General features: G+C 38.5%; 1 long non-coding RNA gene across 1 annotated transcript in view; it reads left to right on the plus strand.

Annotated features, from left to right (window-relative positions):
* LOC124383100 overlaps window positions 1–9,514 on the plus strand; it is a 55,243-nt gene extending 45,729 nt beyond the window's left edge. Inside the window, exon 2 of the long non-coding RNA XR_006925216.1 lies at window positions 9,062–9,514. This is a non-coding gene — a long non-coding RNA (uncharacterized LOC124383100). The remainder of the gene's footprint in view (window positions 1–9,061) is intronic.
* Window positions 9,515–19,179: the final 9,665 nt, after the last annotated feature.

Consider the following 19,179-nt stretch of genomic DNA (forward strand, 5'->3'; position numbering starts at 1 on the left):
CAATTGCGAGAAAAATCAGTCGTAATGCATGTTCCAGCATGAAAATGCTCCTGTGTACAAAGATATGGTTCACACTAGTTGGATTGAAAGATCTTGACCTACTATAAAGCTCTGCCTCCCAATTCTATTGAACACTAAATAACCATAGTATATAAATAAATATATTTACATAAACCAGGCAACCCAGGAGTCTTAAAGAATGGTGACCAGTATGGGGGTAGAACACTGTAATTTGTTAATAATTTAACACCCCTACATAAGTTAGCAAAACAGAGCAATTTACAATATTGTAGAAACTTAGTGTTTTTGTACGTGGCAGTGGTCGCTTGGACGAGACACCTGAACTGTCGACCACTGACTAGAGTAAGGCATCTCACCAGGCAGGAGATGCATAGATCCTGGCAGCGTCCCAACATATCATACTGCATATACGCTGCTACGTTTGTCTGCTTTTACAATTTTGTCGTGACGCTCTAGCCAAATCGAAAAAAGTAATTTCAAGCTTCTTCACTCATAAAAAATCTGGGAAATTTGAGATTGTGTTTCAATTATATCAGAAATATATATTGTTAGGTTTTCCTTATACATGGAATTGCACAGTGGTATTGCCAAAGGATGTAAAATCTTTAAGGAACCCATGGGTTCAATGCTCCTATAGAATCCTTCACAATGATCATCATAAGCCCCCCATAAAAGTCGGGTGCAGTGCCAATCATGCAGCAGGATTTTGATGAACATTCTTGGATAAACTGGGCTTGTTCAGAGGAACATCTTGATCAGAGCTGTCTACATTCTCAGGCAGGTGAAAGAACACCTACTTTTTCTCAGAAAGAGGACCTCATTATATTCAGGCAGACAAGAGGTATGCTTCAGTGAAATTTTAAATCACAGGAAGGAACATTCAAAGTTCTTGCTACAAAGAAGAACATGGATCAGGCGCTTGAGAGGGTACTTCCGCAGTTGTCCTAGGGGACTTCAGTGTTAATGTTGGAGATAGTCTGTGGGACATTATTAGGAGAAACAAGCTCCTAAAACCAGGCTGTGAAATTGTATTAGATGTCTGCAGAAGCCACGGAATGTGGTAAGCCATAAACCTCTGATGTTTTATAAATCATCTCTGTGGCTATGGTTACTGGGATGGTTAGAATCTTACATGGTGATAAGGCTACAGGAAGAATCTGGCTGTTGGGATAGTGGTCCTTATTAATCTATTAAAGTTCTAAGCTTGAAGTTCTGGAACTTCTAGTTCTGAAGAGAAGATTTCATCCAATACTTGAATTCAGGAGGAAAAGTTAGGGATCGCAGGGTATGGAACCATTGTACAGGCTTTTAAAGTTGTTTCATGAAAGTTTGATACCTAAGACTATAAATATGTTGTGGGGTTTAAAAAAGGCTGATGATGTGTACTGGGATATGTGTTGTGGAAAGTGTACCATTACTTATTGCAATCTGGTTTCTTTTTGAGAGATGTACCGAGGACAAAGTAGAGCACCTCCAAATTTGAGTCCACAGGTTGCTCCCAGAAACAGGATGCTTACATCAATCATAGAATTACTCCAGTTAAAGGGTTATCTTGGCAATCCAGGTCATTTTATAAATCCCGGTTATCAAGCTAATCCATGTCAATTTGGTAATCCAGATTATCTTGTTAATAGTAATCTAGTTCATTTTGGTAATCCACGTCTTCTTGGTAATGCAGGTCTTTTAAGTAATTCAGGTCATTTTGCCAATCCAGTTCATCGTGTTAATGGTAATCCAGTTCATTTTGATAATCCAGGTCATACTGTTAACTGTAATCCAGGTCATATTGGTAATCCAGGTATTCTTGGTAGTCAAGGTCAGTTTGGAATCCAGGTAAAATTGGCAATCTAGGTCTTATCAATAATCCAGGTTATTTTGTTAATCTAGGTCAGTTTGGTATTCCAGGTCAGATTGGAAGTCAAGGTCATCTCGTTAATCCAGGTCACCTTTGCTATATTCAGAGGTGTCCATTGTGGTAGTTTGGGTACCTTACAAAGATGCCCTGTTGTAAAATATAATTTCTCCACTAGCTGAAAAATCCCCTTGTCCTCAAACAACCTCTGTAAGGATCTCCAGCAGGCCTTCAGCCTGGCCCGGGGTCTTTCTGTCTCTCTTAAAACAGATCTAGTCTTAAATCTTCGGCACTTTACAAAGAATGCCCTCTCACTAGTCTCACTAGAGCTGTATCAATAACATCCCACTGGAAAGAGAGACCCAGGGCCAAACTCTGGACCTGCTGCAAAGTTTCGTGTCTCCAATTCAGCTTGAGAACATCTGGGGATTCCCACAGGGGGCGCTGCCTAAGGACAGAGAAGTCTGGAAAGACCTTGGCTACTGTATCACTAGGAAAAGCAAAAAGATATGAAAAATTAAAAACGAGAGATTGTGCGATATGATGAAATCCAGTATATTATTCGCGATTGATTCTATACCTGTTATAGCTAATAAATCTCTATATGCTGTTTGCCGTCTAACTACATACAATATAATGGTTTTGCATTGTTCATTAGACGAAAAAAAGAAGCACAAAAAACAAATGACTCCATCATTGTCCATGGGTAACTTATTCCTCATCTGGCTAAAACAGTAATTGCCTTGTAATTGCACTCAGTGTTTCCTCATCCATTTATTAGGCAATACTTTGTTCAATGTTGTATACACAGTAAATAGTCTCCTGCGGCTTTCCTTTAAGTCCACTCTGATCCAATTGGAAATTGGAAAAACAACTGAAAAAATGTAAATGGTAGCATTATTCTGTATACTGGAATATATATAATAAAACAATATTCCTAAACAATATAAATAAATAAAAAATCCTGGTTTGTCTCCAGGAAGATGCAGCTCTGCCTCTGCCATGTTAATCTCTATTCTGTGACTCTCAGGACACACCTCGGTCTTCGTAGTGTTGTAATATGCTCGAGAAAAAGTTTAGCGACAAGAAATCAATCTACATAGAAAATACAGGTCACAAATGAAATAAAAGTTTAGTGTATCTCCTTATAACAATATTGTTACAACAAAAATTGTTTTTTTTACCGAATGGTGAATCTTACAATCTATATATATATATATATATATATCACTATTTTTCACTATTCACTATTTTTTTGGGTCACCCGGTCATAAGTACGGCATGTGATTTTTGAGCATAGGTTTGGGTTTTCAAGTGCCAGGTCCAGGTGACCCAATACTATGGGAAATATAGTGTATATACTACACTATATCTTATGGAGCTTTGTGCATGGGGTGTTGTCATGCTGGAAAAGGTTCGGTCTGGTAGTAGGAAAAAATTCCAGGTTTGGGAAGAACCACGCATGGTTCAATCTGGTGTTGCACTTTTTTTGTCCATATAGTGCATGTATGAATATGAAAATATATTTATATAAAACTACAACTACATTATTTTCTCTAATAAGACTTCCCTTAAGTACAAATTAGAGGTTATGTAACATGCACAAGAGATATTTTATATTAGATATGCAACTAGACCCAAGAAGAATTATGGATAAAATATTTTTCTGAGAAATGCATAACAATTTTGGATTTTTATTTTTTTTTTCCGGGAAAAAAAAAGTGTGTATTTCTTTAATCCTCATCCATATAATTTCCATCAGAATTACTCCAACCCACTAGGATTAATCGAGTCTGAAAATTCACGAGACGACAAAACCGCCTGCCAGATCGATAAAAACCATACGATTTTATCTGAAACTCGAGCCATGGACCAGGATTAGAGGGTTTGCAGCTTTGTTAACCTGAAGGATAGTGTAATAAATTGCACTTTCCCCAAGCCTGTGAGGAATCTGTCTACAGCTCGAACAGTGTGTGTTCGATCACCTCGGAGCGATCGTGAAGTCTCTCCACAAGAGAGACGCCAAATAAATTTTTTCTCCAACCCAAAGCCGTGAGTTGAACCTTCCTCCGAGTGAGAGTATCACACACACAGCAGCATTGCGCTCGGTTTAAGGCGAGTGAAGGGCTTAGGGGGCTACCACTGTTCCACTTACAAGAAGTCCTACTTCGATTGAGTGCTGGCTTGTGAATACAATTGGGCAATGCTGCGAAAAAGTCTCTTTTGGGGCCAGAGTAAAGCCACTACACTCGTCTTTTTCTCTATACATTACCACACAAAGAAATCCCATACCATTTTGAGCCTCTTGGTGGTAACAGTTTGGGGATAGCGGGGAAACTCGGGTGTCCCAATGGCCATACTCGAATATAAAAAAGTCCTTTCAAAACTATTAAGACTTTGCTTAAGTACGGTGATTAACCTCTCAGGTCTAATATTTCAAACAATGACTCATTTGATGTTAGCCGTTTTAGTCTACTTAGCAATTCCCCCTTTGCATATTTTAAAATGCATGGAACAACCAACGCGACGGCATTAGCATATAACAAGGGCTAAATGAAAAGCGAGCGACTCGACGTTTTGACCTTGCAAGCTTGTTTCGAAAGACACGAAAGCACCGAACTTTGCAATCAAATCAAGATATAGTCCAGAGCATAATAAAGGGTGGGAGCATTTCTTCAGCAGAATATTACAGAAACAAAAGAACCTTTTTTTTTTTTTAAATCAAGTGTGGCATTGTAAATAAGAGAGAACCCCGGCACGGCTGCGCGTTTATGATTGTCGAATGTGCCTTCGCTGAGTGACTCAATTGAACTTGTATTGCTCGAGGCCTCCTGGAGAATAGTGCTCATCAAACGGAGCAATAGGGTGTTCAACGTTTAGGGGAGAACAGGAAATAAGTAAACTAATGAGGTGTGGTGATTGAAAGCATCTCAGTCGGGGACAGAGAGCAGTAATGCTTTTTGGCATCATTAAAGCTGGCAACGTGATGGAGAAGGTAACGCGTCAGGAAGCCACGCTGTTATTTTTCAGAACGTGGGCCACGTCGCCGGATGAGCCCGTGACTGATGTGTGTGTGATGGTACATGATTCGGATTAATTGTTAACCTAACACTGGTAATTGAAACAAGGGGGTTCATTGCTTTATCCGCATTCCATCATCCAATTGGATCAGAATGAAATTATTCACCTTTTGCTGTCATTGTGTGTGTTTCTATTGTGTACTAGCTTTGATGATCATCTGTCTGTTGTGTTAACCAATAAGAGACTAGCCCTAGTGGTGTTTGTTTGCCCAGGCCAGGGGTCTGCACCGTTTGCGAGCAAAATTGCAAAAGCTGCAAAACATTTTGCCGTTAAACGAATATAATACAATTTGTTCCTTTGTAGATGTAATGTAGTTGCCTAGTTGCACCACCAGATGGCTTCACTAATGTGATTACAATTGTATTTGAAAGTTAGCAATTTATACCTTTTTGTTTCGACACTTAAAGTATTTTATTTATCTACGTTTACACACCATCACCTCCAAAATAGTCCCCTTGCACGGCAATACATCGCTCCCAGCGTTCCTGCCACTTCTGGATTGTCTTCGTCGTGAAGCGTATCAAGCTCCTTCTGCGATTTGCACTGCATCACCGCAATTGTGTTAAAACGGCCAGGAAGAGGGCGGAGTCCGCAGGTGCCGAATCTGGCGAGCAGGGTGGAAAACGGAAGTGAGATCATAGATAGTTCTTCCGAAGACAAGGGTTGCCGACCCCCAGCTTGAAATCCAACACCTGTGCTGGATTCGAACCAAAAGATGGCTTCCTGATTGGTTATCTCATATTTAAACGTTTCTATTGGTATACTAATTTTATACTTCATTTAACACAAACATGGAGACATTTCCAAGCAAGACACATGCTATATTTTGTCACCACAAACTCCATTAACAGAAAACAAGCAATGATTTATAATTAGTTTCCCAGTGTGTGTTGTTGTTGTTGTTGTTGTTTTTAATAGCTGCAAATGAGAAATAATTTGTAGAACAATGACCCGTGTTGTGTTATTGCAGGCTGTAACCTTTAGAAGGTTGAGAGGCCACGCTGCCGTAATAAACCGCTGGAAATCAATTAAACCTTCGTCGAAAGAACACTTCAAGTCGCCAGGATTCTCCGTAAATAATACGAGACCGTAATTGAAACCAGTTATGCTCATAACAGAATCATTACAAGCGTTTTTATGCACAACAGCGTTCAAGAGGGTTGAGGTCACAGTCATTCAGAGCCAGCGAAGATCTTCCATTAAATCCCATGTCAACCATATCGTCATGGAGCTGGTGAAATGCAATGCAAGTGTGTTCTGAGGGCATCTTTTAGAATTGTTTGCCTCTATATTTGTGATAACAGTTGCACATATGGCTGGGAAAGTCAGATATCCCAGTATAGTGTAGTTAGATCGTTATGGGAAATCATTTTGTACAGTTGTGGTGATCAGAAAAAACATTGCAGAACATGTAACACGCTGTACCCTGCGGTGGGCGATACCGGGCTCACTCACTTTTTGATTTTAATAGTCACTTGCGATTGTTGCTTTTTGGATTGTACGAACACGATCGCCACGTCACACTGTTGTCACAACGTCAGACTGGAGTACAGTCAAAAAGTGACGCGTACAAGAAAACGACTTTCAAGTGATCAATCCTTGACGATGTTTAGACCCGCGTTTTCTTCGAAGAACCGATGAGCCGGATCTTCACCTACGGGAAGGACCTGAAGTCCGCAGGAGCCAAATCCGGCGAGTAGGGTGGGTGCGGAATTTCCGATCTCTCGTCGTCGTTTTGACACCATCACAAAGATCAGGCGCGAATCCCAGAAGGTGCTTGACACGCTTCAAAAAGGATCACGTTCCAGAAGAGGCGTAAAATGTCATACAGGTCCGGCGCTCTTATTGGTTCTTGGTTTGACAGTCGTCGCTTAGGAGAAATCGCACTGCAGGAAAAAGTCTTAAATCTTCCCACACGGCCAGAATTTCATCGGAGGAAAAAAATATATCGTAATGGCCGGAAATCGTCTGTTGGTGAATCCCGATGTCAAACCAGCGATCAAAGACTAGCCAAGGATTATCGGAAATCTTTAGGATTTTTCTAATTTGCCAAAATGGCACAGTGTTCACCTCATTTTATATACCACAGGAAACCAAATCAGCTTTTAAATAAGGTCAGAAATAAATTCGCTCTTATTCTTTTGAATATTCAAACTGAATGTTATGTAGCTCAATTTGTAGCTAGAAATCGGTACAAATCATTATTTTATAATTGCATGCCATCGTAAGACTCACCGACATGAAACACTACGAATTTGTGGAATTATATTGTTTTTTTTCCATTTTAACGTGATTTTAGCTCTGACAGTAAAATTGTTTCGTGGCACCATTTGAAAAATCACAAAAAATTAGCTTTGCCAAATGACTCTTGGCTGCAACATAGCAAAACACTTCATCAAGCAAATATCAAGATTAAAAAAAAAAAAAAAAAGGAATTACACACAGATGAATAATTAGAAACTGTTTAGGCAGATGAAATCCGGAAAGCATTTGTTTTCTAACATGAACAGTGTTATTTATTTCAGTCCTCTGGTGTGGGGATTTAAAAGAGTGACCTGATAAATCATTGCGATCAGGTGAGTTCAACGACACGATAATGGAAGGAAGAAGATTAGATGCGAAGCGTTTGAGTGGAAAATTGCGTCCATTTCTCAGAAAACAGACCTATTTCGATAGTCATTTGTATCTCTGCTGATTGTGTTTGTTTCTGAAAATTACTTCAAAAGAGATGATTTTCCAGCCATCTGTGGTTCTTCCCCGAACTGTTACTCAGTTTGTCGGTATAAAATATTTGAGTAAATGTACTTTGTTACAGTACTATTTAAAATCTTTTTGGCTGGTCTATTGGTTTATTTTATTGGTCTAATGTTATGGGGTTCAGTGTTTTGGCTTGAAGTTTGTGAAACCGAGAAAAACCCAGGAAAAATCCATTAATTAGAGGCGTCATTGTTTAAGCCGCGGGGTTCAAAGCGTGGGAAAAAGGTAGCGGCTTATAGTCCGTGAAATACGGTAACCACATTAATGACTCTATATACTTTTTACTCTGCTATATTTTAATTGATGACGAGTGTCACCAATTCCATTTTGCACCTCTGTTAAAGAGGTCATAAACACACTAGGACCCCCGTCTGCTCCCTGTGAGCGACTTTTTAGCACCACTGGTCTCATTTCCTGTCCAAAAACTTTGCTAACCAGCTTTTGTTAAAGTGAAATAAAAATATTTTAAAACGAAGATCACATTAAATCGCAATCTCTGAATATTTGCTTTTAACTGATCCAAAATGATTCATTTTATTTGTCTATTGAATACTAATGGTTTTCCTACTCGAAGATCCATTTTTCAAAGATCGCTTCACTAATTTGTCTTTCTTTGTAACCGACTTCGATCTCGGTTTCCTTCTGGCATGTTGAAGAGGCTGTTGTGTCGATCTTAATGTTGTGAACGCTGAGTTGAGGTGTGCAATTTGATTTATATTTCACATCTGTTTTTCGGCTTTTTATTCAAATGTGTCTTGGTATTGAGGACTAGTGCATCTTTGAGTCTACGTTCAATATACTTAAGTCAAATACTCAACATTTTCTTAAGTTATATTGGAATCAGTGAACTTTGAACTTGATGTTGGATTGTAATGTGAGCAAGTTTAGCAGTAAGCTATCGATACTTTTACACAAATATAATTTCCAGGTCCAAGATGTCTTTGAATGGAGAATTTTCCCTTGAAATAACTTGACAAGACACCTGCATAGAAAGTCTCTCCATAATCATATGTTCTACATGGGTTGGAGTGGAAGATCTCCTGCTATAAAACTCTGACCTCAACCCTAATGAACACCTTTAGAATGAATTGCTGAGCTGTTGTTTATTCCAAAGTGTATTACTGTCTATATTCCCAGTTTTCCTGCCAGAAGCTCGAGATCCACCTTGACCCAAACCAGGATAAAGCACTTACTGGAGATGAATGAAAGAATCGATGGATTTTGTTTTATTAAAAATGATAGCAGTCAAATAAAACAATAATCTAAACAGTAATATATTTTCAACTTCTGCTCAAAGTTCCCAAAATGGAGCATAACTGCATTTGCTTTGTCCTTCTTATCGGTTTTTAGGAGTATTTGACTTTGTAAACACAATCGACTCTGACAGATTGCCGAGCTTCATTCTCGTCCGGATATCCAGAGGGGATTCCTGATTTAGATGGACACCGCGCTAGAGACAAAGACACAAAAAAACAGGACGTGTAAAGTCAACCAAAGGTGCGGTTTTCTTTCGCCCATTGCTTCTACCCCCCCATCATTTTATTTATTACATTCTTCTTTCTTTTCGTTTTAACTCAGCATGTCCTTTCCAAAGAGACCCAGGAGAATTCCAATGTCATTGTATTAACTCTGTGCTCACAATTGGATTTTTATTTTCTTTATGTCCCTTGTAGAGTGGGCCTTGGGCTTTCATCTTGAAAGGTCAATATGTGCTTATGGTGCATTTATTTATTCATTTATTTATTTTCAGCCAACTTTCCTTTTTCAGTGCCTGTACTGAGCCATAAAACACACCGAAACCTGTCTATGTCTGATCCTTTAAAATTTCTCTGATGGTTCTAAGACTATAGACTTGGGTCATGTCCACACTAATAGGTTTTGATTCGAAAACGCATATTTTTCCCTCGGTTTCGGGCTTCCGTCCACACCGAGGCGGCGTCGTCGGTCAGCAGAAAAACATAGCTTCTTGGAAAGCGCTCTGTATAGTGGATAAATTTAAAAGCGCAGTTTTTGCGTCGCAGCGAAGGCTTTCAAAAACACTGACGCATTTTCCGCTTCACTTTTCAAAGAGCTAGAAAATAAATAACTGGCAGGCGGAAGTGACGCAGGTCGAAGCGAAGCGTTTCCAGACGTTTTAGTGTGGATAAGCAACTTTTGGATGACAATGGAACACGAGGACACCCTGCATTTTTAAGACGGAAAACACCGCCTTATTGTCCTTATTAAATTCTAGTCTGTGTCCTGCATTTGAGGTTCACTGGTTGTTTCCTGACAGTTCCTTATAATTGCAAGTTTATCCCTAATGAGCAAACCAGTGGCAAGGGAAAGTTCTATATGGCATGAGGAAGAAAAGTTGAGAGAAACCAGACTCCAAAAAAGCACCCATCTTCATCCTCAACACCGAATGTCCCTTCATTAGAGGTCCATCATTGTTAAGGTGTGTGAAGATGGGTGATTAAATGCAACCTGTATTCCTGAGTCATTTAATGTAAATAATTACATTAAATAAACATCCTTGAAATCTAGATTCCGGTGCTGAGAACCCATGTTCTCAAAGATATGTTGTCAAGAAGACCATTACAGTCTGTACATTCTTGAGTGCTATCGGTGCGGACCTTTTTTTGTTGCTATGGTCCAACTTTGTTGTAGCTACATATTGATTTTAATCTAACAAAATATACTTTGCTTCATTACCCAGCCTTGTGCTGTCATCCATAAATGACATACGGTGGTAACATGAATTATTTCATGGGGTAATTTGATTGGATGTCCTGGATTTGACCTTTTATGGCACTATTTTGCTCACATCGCACCTTCTTCTCAAGGGACAATACTATAGAAATAAAACGTGGATATATTTTTGCAGCTTGAATAGCAGTGCAGATTTACTACCCTCTAAAAATGACTCAACATGCAGCCATTATTGTCTAAATAACTGGAAACAAATGAGTACACCCTAAGTGATAACAGCTGTACACTGTGAACGTACAGTGGCCAGGGTCATACAGAGGTTTTCCAAGAGGGGTTCCACTGGAAACCAACATGTACTGTGACATTCTAAAGGAGAACATGATGCCCAACCCCAAACACACCGCCAAGATGACAGCTTGCTGAGGAACCTGGAGGTGAAGGTAATGGAGTGACCAAGTATGTCTCCAGACCTGAACCCTGTTGAGCACCTGTGGGGCTCCTCAAGCGGAAGGTGAAGAAGCGGCATGTGTCCAACATCCAGCAGCTCCGTGATGTCGTTATGGAGGAGTGGAAGAGGATCCCAGCAACAACCTGTGCAGCTCTGGTGACTTCCATTCCCAGGAGGATTAAAGCAGTTCTAGATAACACTGGTGCTCACACACAATATTTACACTTTGGAAACATTTTGGACATGTTCACTGAGGGTGTACTCACGGTTGTTGGCAGCTATTTAGTCATTAAAACTATAAATGGTTCTTAAAAACCTTAACAAACATTTTGAACCACTTTGACCAAACCCCTACTCATGATGCTCAGCCTTTCTTACCAAATCAATTTCTTCTCCTCTGGCAGCTGTTGTGGTATAAAACGAATAAATTCACATTAATATATTTGAGCTCGTGCAGTTTGCTACAGATGCAGTTTGCAAGCTATGACTAGTGAGCTCTCCGACCATCCAATCAACTGATGTGAATATGTTGCCATTTTTGGACACTTGCTAGAGGAGACAATGTCAGAAATCCAATTGGAAATGCCCCCTGTCTACAAGCCTTGGAACTGTTGCTACCTCCTTCCCCTTAATGGCACCCCTGACAGGTACTATCGCTTCTCCAGGCAATTGGAGTCTAACAGACCAAAAAGGTTTAATTGTGGCGCCCTAGCAGGCAGGTAATTATTCGATACTTGCAGAAAAAAAAAAAAAACCTTAAAGAGACTAAACACTTACATTATAATTAACACAATACACACCGATACATGTCGCTGTGTAATTATGAACCCATGCAATCCCTTTATTTTGTCCACTTTTAATTAAACAAGGATTCTAAATGATTGCAAACAAATATTAAATACTCGAATGAAACCTCGGTACGGTTCGAAATCGCGGCTTATTGGTCGTAAAATCTCCGACGTGTTAAATGGTAAGTAAAGTAAATTGTGTTTATCTGGCTTCGTTCTAATTGCTTTGCGAAGACACAATTAAAATGTTTATGGAGGGGTTTTCTTTTTTCTTTTTATGTTTCAAATTAAAGCTAATCTCATCACTGCTGGCTTGTTTCAAGCTCACACAATTTTATATAGATATAACACTAATCGCAGATTTAACCCAGAATCAAGAACAGATTCAACTTATGCCAAATCAGTCTATACATCCAGATGAAAGTAGGAAGATAATTAGCTTTAGCATATTTAAAAAAAGAAAAATTGATGACTGGAGTACATGTAGATGTATTGTTGAAGGTTCTCACTTGTTGAACACTTGCTTGCTGGACACTGTTGATTGCATTTGCAGCGATACGACATTATGGCGGAATTGTCCAATTAATTGCATTGCGAATAAATTTTCCGTAATCCTGAGAACCCTGAGAACTTTAGGCTCGGGAAACATTTCAGTACTAATCCTGATAATCCAGCAAACGGAAGCCGTTTGGCCTAGAAACCACTACAAACCATATTTAATTTCTTCACCAAATTGCATTTGCAGTTTCAAAGTTTTCATCGAAACCTCATTCAGATTTAAAATAAATAAATAAATGAACAATATTTAATATATTACACTTTTTTTTATACCACTTGCATTGTGTATGTTTTGAATAAAAAAAAAAAATAATGCACTCAAAGTGAGAGACGGAGACTAAATAAATTTGCGGTCCACCAATTAATACGTTCCTGAGGGAACTACACACAAAAGCAGTGTACCAAAATAGCGTTAGCGGTACGAATACGTGTACGATTACACCCCTTATACATGTAATCCTCAAGTTTTTTTTATTTCGTGATGCCATGCTGTTTGGATTCTTCTTTTTGATTCCATTCCAAGTCTCTTTTTTTCATTGACCTTCAATTTTTTTATTATTATTATTATTAATAGTAGTAGTAATATAATTTAGTCCTTGCTTTTCTTCTATTTGAAATATCTTGAACTGTATTTTTTCGTTTTGAACAGACCATCTGCAATTTTGACTCATTTCATCACTGACGCTGACACGCTGACTGTTTGAGTGTGTATGTGCAAAAAAAACTTTTGTGTGACTACATCATTCATACTTAAACTTCAAGCTTTCTGTATGAGCAACAGGCATCCACAGGGTAGTAAAACACTCAAATGTGGATCTAAATCACAAAAAAACCCTTACCCTGATTGAGAATAACTCATTCCTGGTGGTTTTTTTTTCATTTGTTGGGGAGATTTTTAACAATGTTTGGGGTCTTTATGGTAGACCCCCATTGGTTTGCCATTATTCAACATGCGAAGTCACTCGCTCAGGCCCTTTTAAAAAAAACAACAGAGAGATGAATGGCGATGATAAAGGTCCAATCACTCAAACTGATGGAAATGGGGGAAAAAACAGTGGGGGTTCTTGGGTTGCCAGTTGCTTAAAGGATTAAAAGAAAAGGAAAAAAAAAAGCATTTACACTTTGGCTTTAGTTTTAATAGTGCTAATTATTAGTGCAATGGGTGAAACCAATATCCTTATTGGGACGATAAAAATCTAAATGTGGGGAAACAGACAAATATATCTAGTTGAAGAACTTCCAGCTAGGATTCTCACACCATGGTGTTTCTGATGTTTCTACCCCCGGGATTCCCCCCAATTTTCCCCACAGTCTTTCTTGAGGCATAGTTTTGGGATTCAAATAAACCAAGATGACGTTCATTTTTATTGTGTTTTTATTTTTTGACTCATGTTCTGACTCTCCATGTTGAGTCTTTTTGAAAGACCTTATACCTTGGCAGACACTTTTAAAATGGGTGAATGGAATTTTTTCTATTGAACTCACTGTAAAGCAAATATGTATCGCAAACTGACTGCTTGAGGAATTGAATCCTTTTTGACTGTAAAATGGGAAAAGATATGTCAAAAACATTGTAATAAACACAGTGGTGAAGGTATAGAAATGGTAAGTAGACGCACAAAAAGTTAGGGACAATTTAGAGTGCACTTTGCAAGACATCAAATGATGAAAAGGATGACTGCTGGAAATTGAATTAAAATTTCAATAACCGAATACTATGTTTCTAGATAATTCAAATTTTTGGAAATTTTTTCTAAAAAAATAAATAAAAAAATTATAGCGTTTTTGTTCAACATATATAATTTGGCAAACATCCTCCTCCACAATGACTTACACTACTTTCATTATATAACTTGAACAATAAGGGTTACACCTTTCTTAAGGACCTAACAATGGTAGCTTAGTGATGCTGGGATTTGAACTCATGACCTTCTAATGAGAAGTCCTATACCTTAAACACTTCCCCCTCTTCTTATAGCATAAAGTTGTCTTTCATTTACATTTAGAGCATTTGGCAGATGCCCTTAACCAGACTGACTTATCTAATTTGTGTAACTAAGCAGCCATAGGGTTAAGGGCCTTGCTCAGGGGCCCAGCTTGGTGTGGCTGGGATTTGAACCCACGAACTTCGAATCCAAAGTCTGTGTTACACTAGAGGATTTAGAACATTTGAATAGCACACAATAGGGATGCGCATTTCCATAACTGAGGTCGATGCGATTCGTATCTCGATGCGTCTTCAACGATACGATACATTAAAGATACATATGAAGCAGCTACCGGAAACGATTCGCCACTATCGCGACGCAGCGCGATCCGATTTCGATTCACGCAATGCGATACGATGGAAAAAATACGATGCTCTGCAATGCAATATGCTACAAATAGTTCACTTTTATTTGATTTTATACTTAAGTGACTTCTAACGCGTGGTCCTTTCACAAACAAAAAAATTTAAAAAATGAAATAAAACCAGTTCTTTTCCTGTTCTGTGTGCAGGAAGATGCAGCTCTACCTCTGCCATGTTAATATTAGTCACAAATGATTGGTCACTTTTTAAACAATAAAAATATAGCGCATATGCTAAGTTATATATAAATAATAGTTTTTTTTTTTACTGATTTTACTGTTAAAAACGATACAAATGCCAACTTTTATACCGATGCAAATTAATTTGACCATCTCTAGCATAATAAGCAAAAATATTAGTGTAGCAATAAAGAAAAATAGCTGAAAAGTTGCCCTTTATTGAAACTGTACATAAGAAATGTTTAGTCCTGAGTTTATCTATGAACTAAATAGTAGAAATTAGATGTTAACGACAATATTTTAGCTGTATTCATGTTTTTTAGCCACACATACACTTTTGACCAAATATTTGTGGTTTTGTTTTTACTTTATTGGGAATTTTTACTCCGCACTGTTAATAACTCTCTTTAATCTCATACACACACACACACACACACACACACACACACACACACACACACATAACCCAATTCTCCAATACATTGTGGACTTTACAGTAGACCGAGGAGCAGCATTGTGTGAAACTCATTTCTCTTCAAAAGTCCAGGCAGTAAATCACTTGGAAGCCCTAATGTCATCGGCATGGACCATCAACCCTTTGTTGTCACTGTTCGCTTTTGGGATTCAACCTTTCAAAAGTTTGTGTGGAAAATAACATTAGGAAACTTCCAGAAGTTTGACAGAACACATGCCTGTAGAAATGATTGTAATGTTCCACCAGGTGGTCAAAAATTCATTCCAATGAGTCCACAATTAAATTTTTCCAGTATTTCTCTTATTTGCACACCATGAAGTCTAAAACCGGAAGTATGACTTATATTACAGCTACGACAGGAATCAGAAATACAGCGCAACCTCGATACTCGCGGGGTCACATTCTACGCCCCCTCTGCAACGTTTTGACTCTCCTTTTCATAGTTCCTTTTTTAAGGGGAATTGTACTGTACTGTAAACTCAACAAAGATTGTAAATTACTTATCATAAATGTTTTAGCCACTCGCGGGTTCTCTCCAAATATCGGATTGGCTTTGATACTCTGAGATACTCTCAGTCCGGTTCCAAATGAAAAGTCGTGAAGTGTTGAGGTCGCGAGTGTCAAGGTTTTACTGTATAAAACTTTCTTTCGGCTTCTCCCATTAGGGGGCGCCACAGCGGACCATCCGCAGGGTTTACTGTATACAATATGAATAAAAGCTTTTAATCACCTTATCATAAGATTGGTATTTTTTTTAAACATCTGGCTTCATATTATCTCTTATAAGAACCTTCACTCTTCTGGGAAGACGTTTCACTAGATTTTTTGGAGATTCAGCGTACTTTTTGATTTTTTTTTTTGGTTTCGGAACGCGGCATTGAAAAATCCGAACGTATTTCTCTTGCCCAAGTCGTGCACCAGATTTTCTAACGAGAAGAGTCACCACGAGTAGGCTGTCAAGGCTCTCTGAATTTCCAGTGTGACGAACTCGAGCGAGAAAGGACACGTGTTTCACAGATAATCAGCTAAATCGTGTCAAACCCATCTGCCATTATTCATCATGCGCTACTCTGTAGTGGATTTATTTATCTATTTATTTTTTGTGTGTAAGTGAATTAAACATGGTAGATTTTGCTGCAGAAGATCGAACCAGTGTTCATACAAAAAAATCAACAGGATTGACACTAGATGTATTTAGATGCAGGTGCATTCAATTTTCCCTTCACTTAAACTACGAGAACATGCATGACAAGTCCCCTTTTCACAAAATTATCTCCATCTTCTGGTGTGAAAGATCTCCTGCTCATAGAGCTCCCATATCAACTCTATTCAACGTTTTTAGGATGAATTGGAACACACCCCAGGCCTCCTCACCTCACCTACATCAGTAGTTGACTTTACTAAGACCCTTGTGGCTGAATGAGCACAAATCTTCACAAAAACACTCCAAAAATGTAGGTGAACATCTTCCCAGAAGAGTGGAGGTTATTATAACAGCAAATGGAGACTGACACGATCCACAATCTTCTAATATATCACTTAATAATATACTTTTAAGAGGTTAATGTTTGTCTTTGTGACATCCAGGTCACTATATATACATGTGGGGTGTTTTGTTGTCAACTTGATCATTTCTTCCCATTTACTGTGGTCTGATGATGCAAATGCAAAAAACTGAAATAGGTTAATAAATATAAAAAAAAAACCCAATTACACTAAAGATTACATAATTACACTTTTTTAAAGCAATGTAAATATTTCAAAGCAAAAATATAACATTTCAAGTATTATTATAATAAATAATATTTTTGCTATATAATATCAGTTAAATTGTATTATCAATGAATCATCCAATTTAATGACACATGATTCATTGCACCAGTTTCCTGTGAGAAAATGTTCAAATTGCACTCATTCTTTAGATAATGCATTTCTTTTCTTCCAAAGAAAGAACGATCTGTAGCGCTCTTTCAGTTTATCCTTAATTATCGGTTGATTCCTTTTCCCTGTTTTTCTCTATGATGTGTCCTAATTCTGGGTCTAGCCTAATCAGCAAAGTGCTGCGGATTTTCATTCCTTTTAATTAATTAGTCCGGGTGTGTAACGTCTGATGAGTTAAAGCTCCTGTGGTGGGAATGTAAACCCGTGTCCTTTACAGATAGAACGCACAATTCTCCAATAAGAGATAATGTAGGAATGGATCGTAATTCGCGCAGAACAAACTCAACAAACTCAACTGCTTATAATGATTTCCACAGAACATCTTAAACACGTACAATAAACTGCCGTGCTTCGTTATGCGGTAAAATTGAGCTGCCAAGCACAAGAATGTGTTTGCTTGGTTGTGTTAATTGTTTTGAGAGCAATGACCTGAGTTTACAAGAGCAGTTTAGCTCGTCTTTTGCTCTTATTTTCCCAGCACGAGCAATAACCAAAAAGCTTTGTTGATTATAAAGTAAAATGAATTGTTTGAAGCACATGAAAACGTACATTAAAGCTGTATACAATACGGTATGTGCATTACATTTAGGGGTCGACCGATTAATCGGGGCGGCCGAATGATCAATGCCATAACCTTATTACCTTCCACTTGTACTTTTCTTCAACAGAGTCTATACATCTCTTCACCTCTCTTCATCTCTGCATACCAACCAACCAACCAACCAATCATCCAATCATACGCTACGCTGACTAGCCAATCATGGTTCTCTTTTTCGCCAACGAGTTCCGTTGCTGATTCGACATCCAGAATCTGCAGAACCTAACACCTTCTGACAAGAGCAATGGTATGGAACACACAAAAATACTAAAGCTGACCGACGTTTAAAAAACGTTACCTATGATTTTTATCCATGATTCTAGATTTCATCGGTTAAATATGATGCTAGTTTTTGAAGAAGGAACGTTTGAAACTGTTGTTAGCAAGCCTTCATCCAGCTGTAGTTTAGGCTACAGATAGCCACAGGGACCAAAACCTGCTAACAAGTTTAGTTTAACTTGTTTAGTTCAATACATGTTTACTAATTTACTGTATCACTTCTTAATAATTAGCTGTTTGATTTTATGTATCGGCCATCGACTGCCCTGATTTTAAAATAATGGCATCGGCCAAAGAAAAACCGCTCGACCTCTAATTCCGTGTGAGAGTTTGAATTTGTATTAGCAAAACCATGGAATAACGTTTTTTTTGCTCTAAAAAATGAATTAATGGGACAATGATAATTATCTATGAAGACTAAACAAGAAACCTGACTGGCTTATCTTGTGGTTCTCGTTCTTCCTCGAACTGAATCATCTTTAATTAATCAGACGTGTTACGTGTCATACGGGCTCCTGGGTCATAACGTGGAGAATGTCCTTCTATCTCCGTCCTCTTATTTCCCTTGTTGTCCTCTCCTTGTAACCTCCTGCTACTGCTGTCGCTCATGATTCATTGTACGCTCTTTGCTTTCCATCTATCCCTTAGGCTCTGTTTCTTTCCATCTCTTTATTCGATATCACCTTGGTTTAATTAATTCCCATGTCTCACCTCGTAACCCTTGCGATCTTGGCTGTCTTTATGCATTTAATTCCGCCATGACTGATTCTGGGGGGCATCATCACGAACTTACGGAATAAACAAAAGTATACAGAAAACCCATACAGCCACAGTGAGTAAGTGGTGATTCCCAAAGACCTCTTTAATGGTGGCTTAGCATCATGCTGAAGGATGTCATAATAATCCGTAGGCTACGGCCTTTTTTCTGCATATCAATTTCTTCCTACTGTGCTCAAAGACGCCGTGGAGGAAGAGGGAAACTTCTTTTTCTTCTTTTCTCCATCCCTATCCCCATTAGCTTCTCAGTGTCACTAGTTCTCGGAAAAAGAAAGCGCTCCTGTCCACTTCGGGACAAGGTTGGCTCCTCCTCGAGGTTGAAACGGCCCTTGCGGGATATGACAAAAATATCAGAGGTAATTGTTCCAGTCTCTGTAGTGCTGG

This window comes from Silurus meridionalis, chromosome 3 (assembly GCF_014805685.1).
Source record: "Silurus meridionalis isolate SWU-2019-XX chromosome 3, ASM1480568v1, whole genome shotgun sequence".
NCBI lineage: Eukaryota > Metazoa > Chordata > Actinopteri > Siluriformes > Siluridae > Silurus > Silurus meridionalis.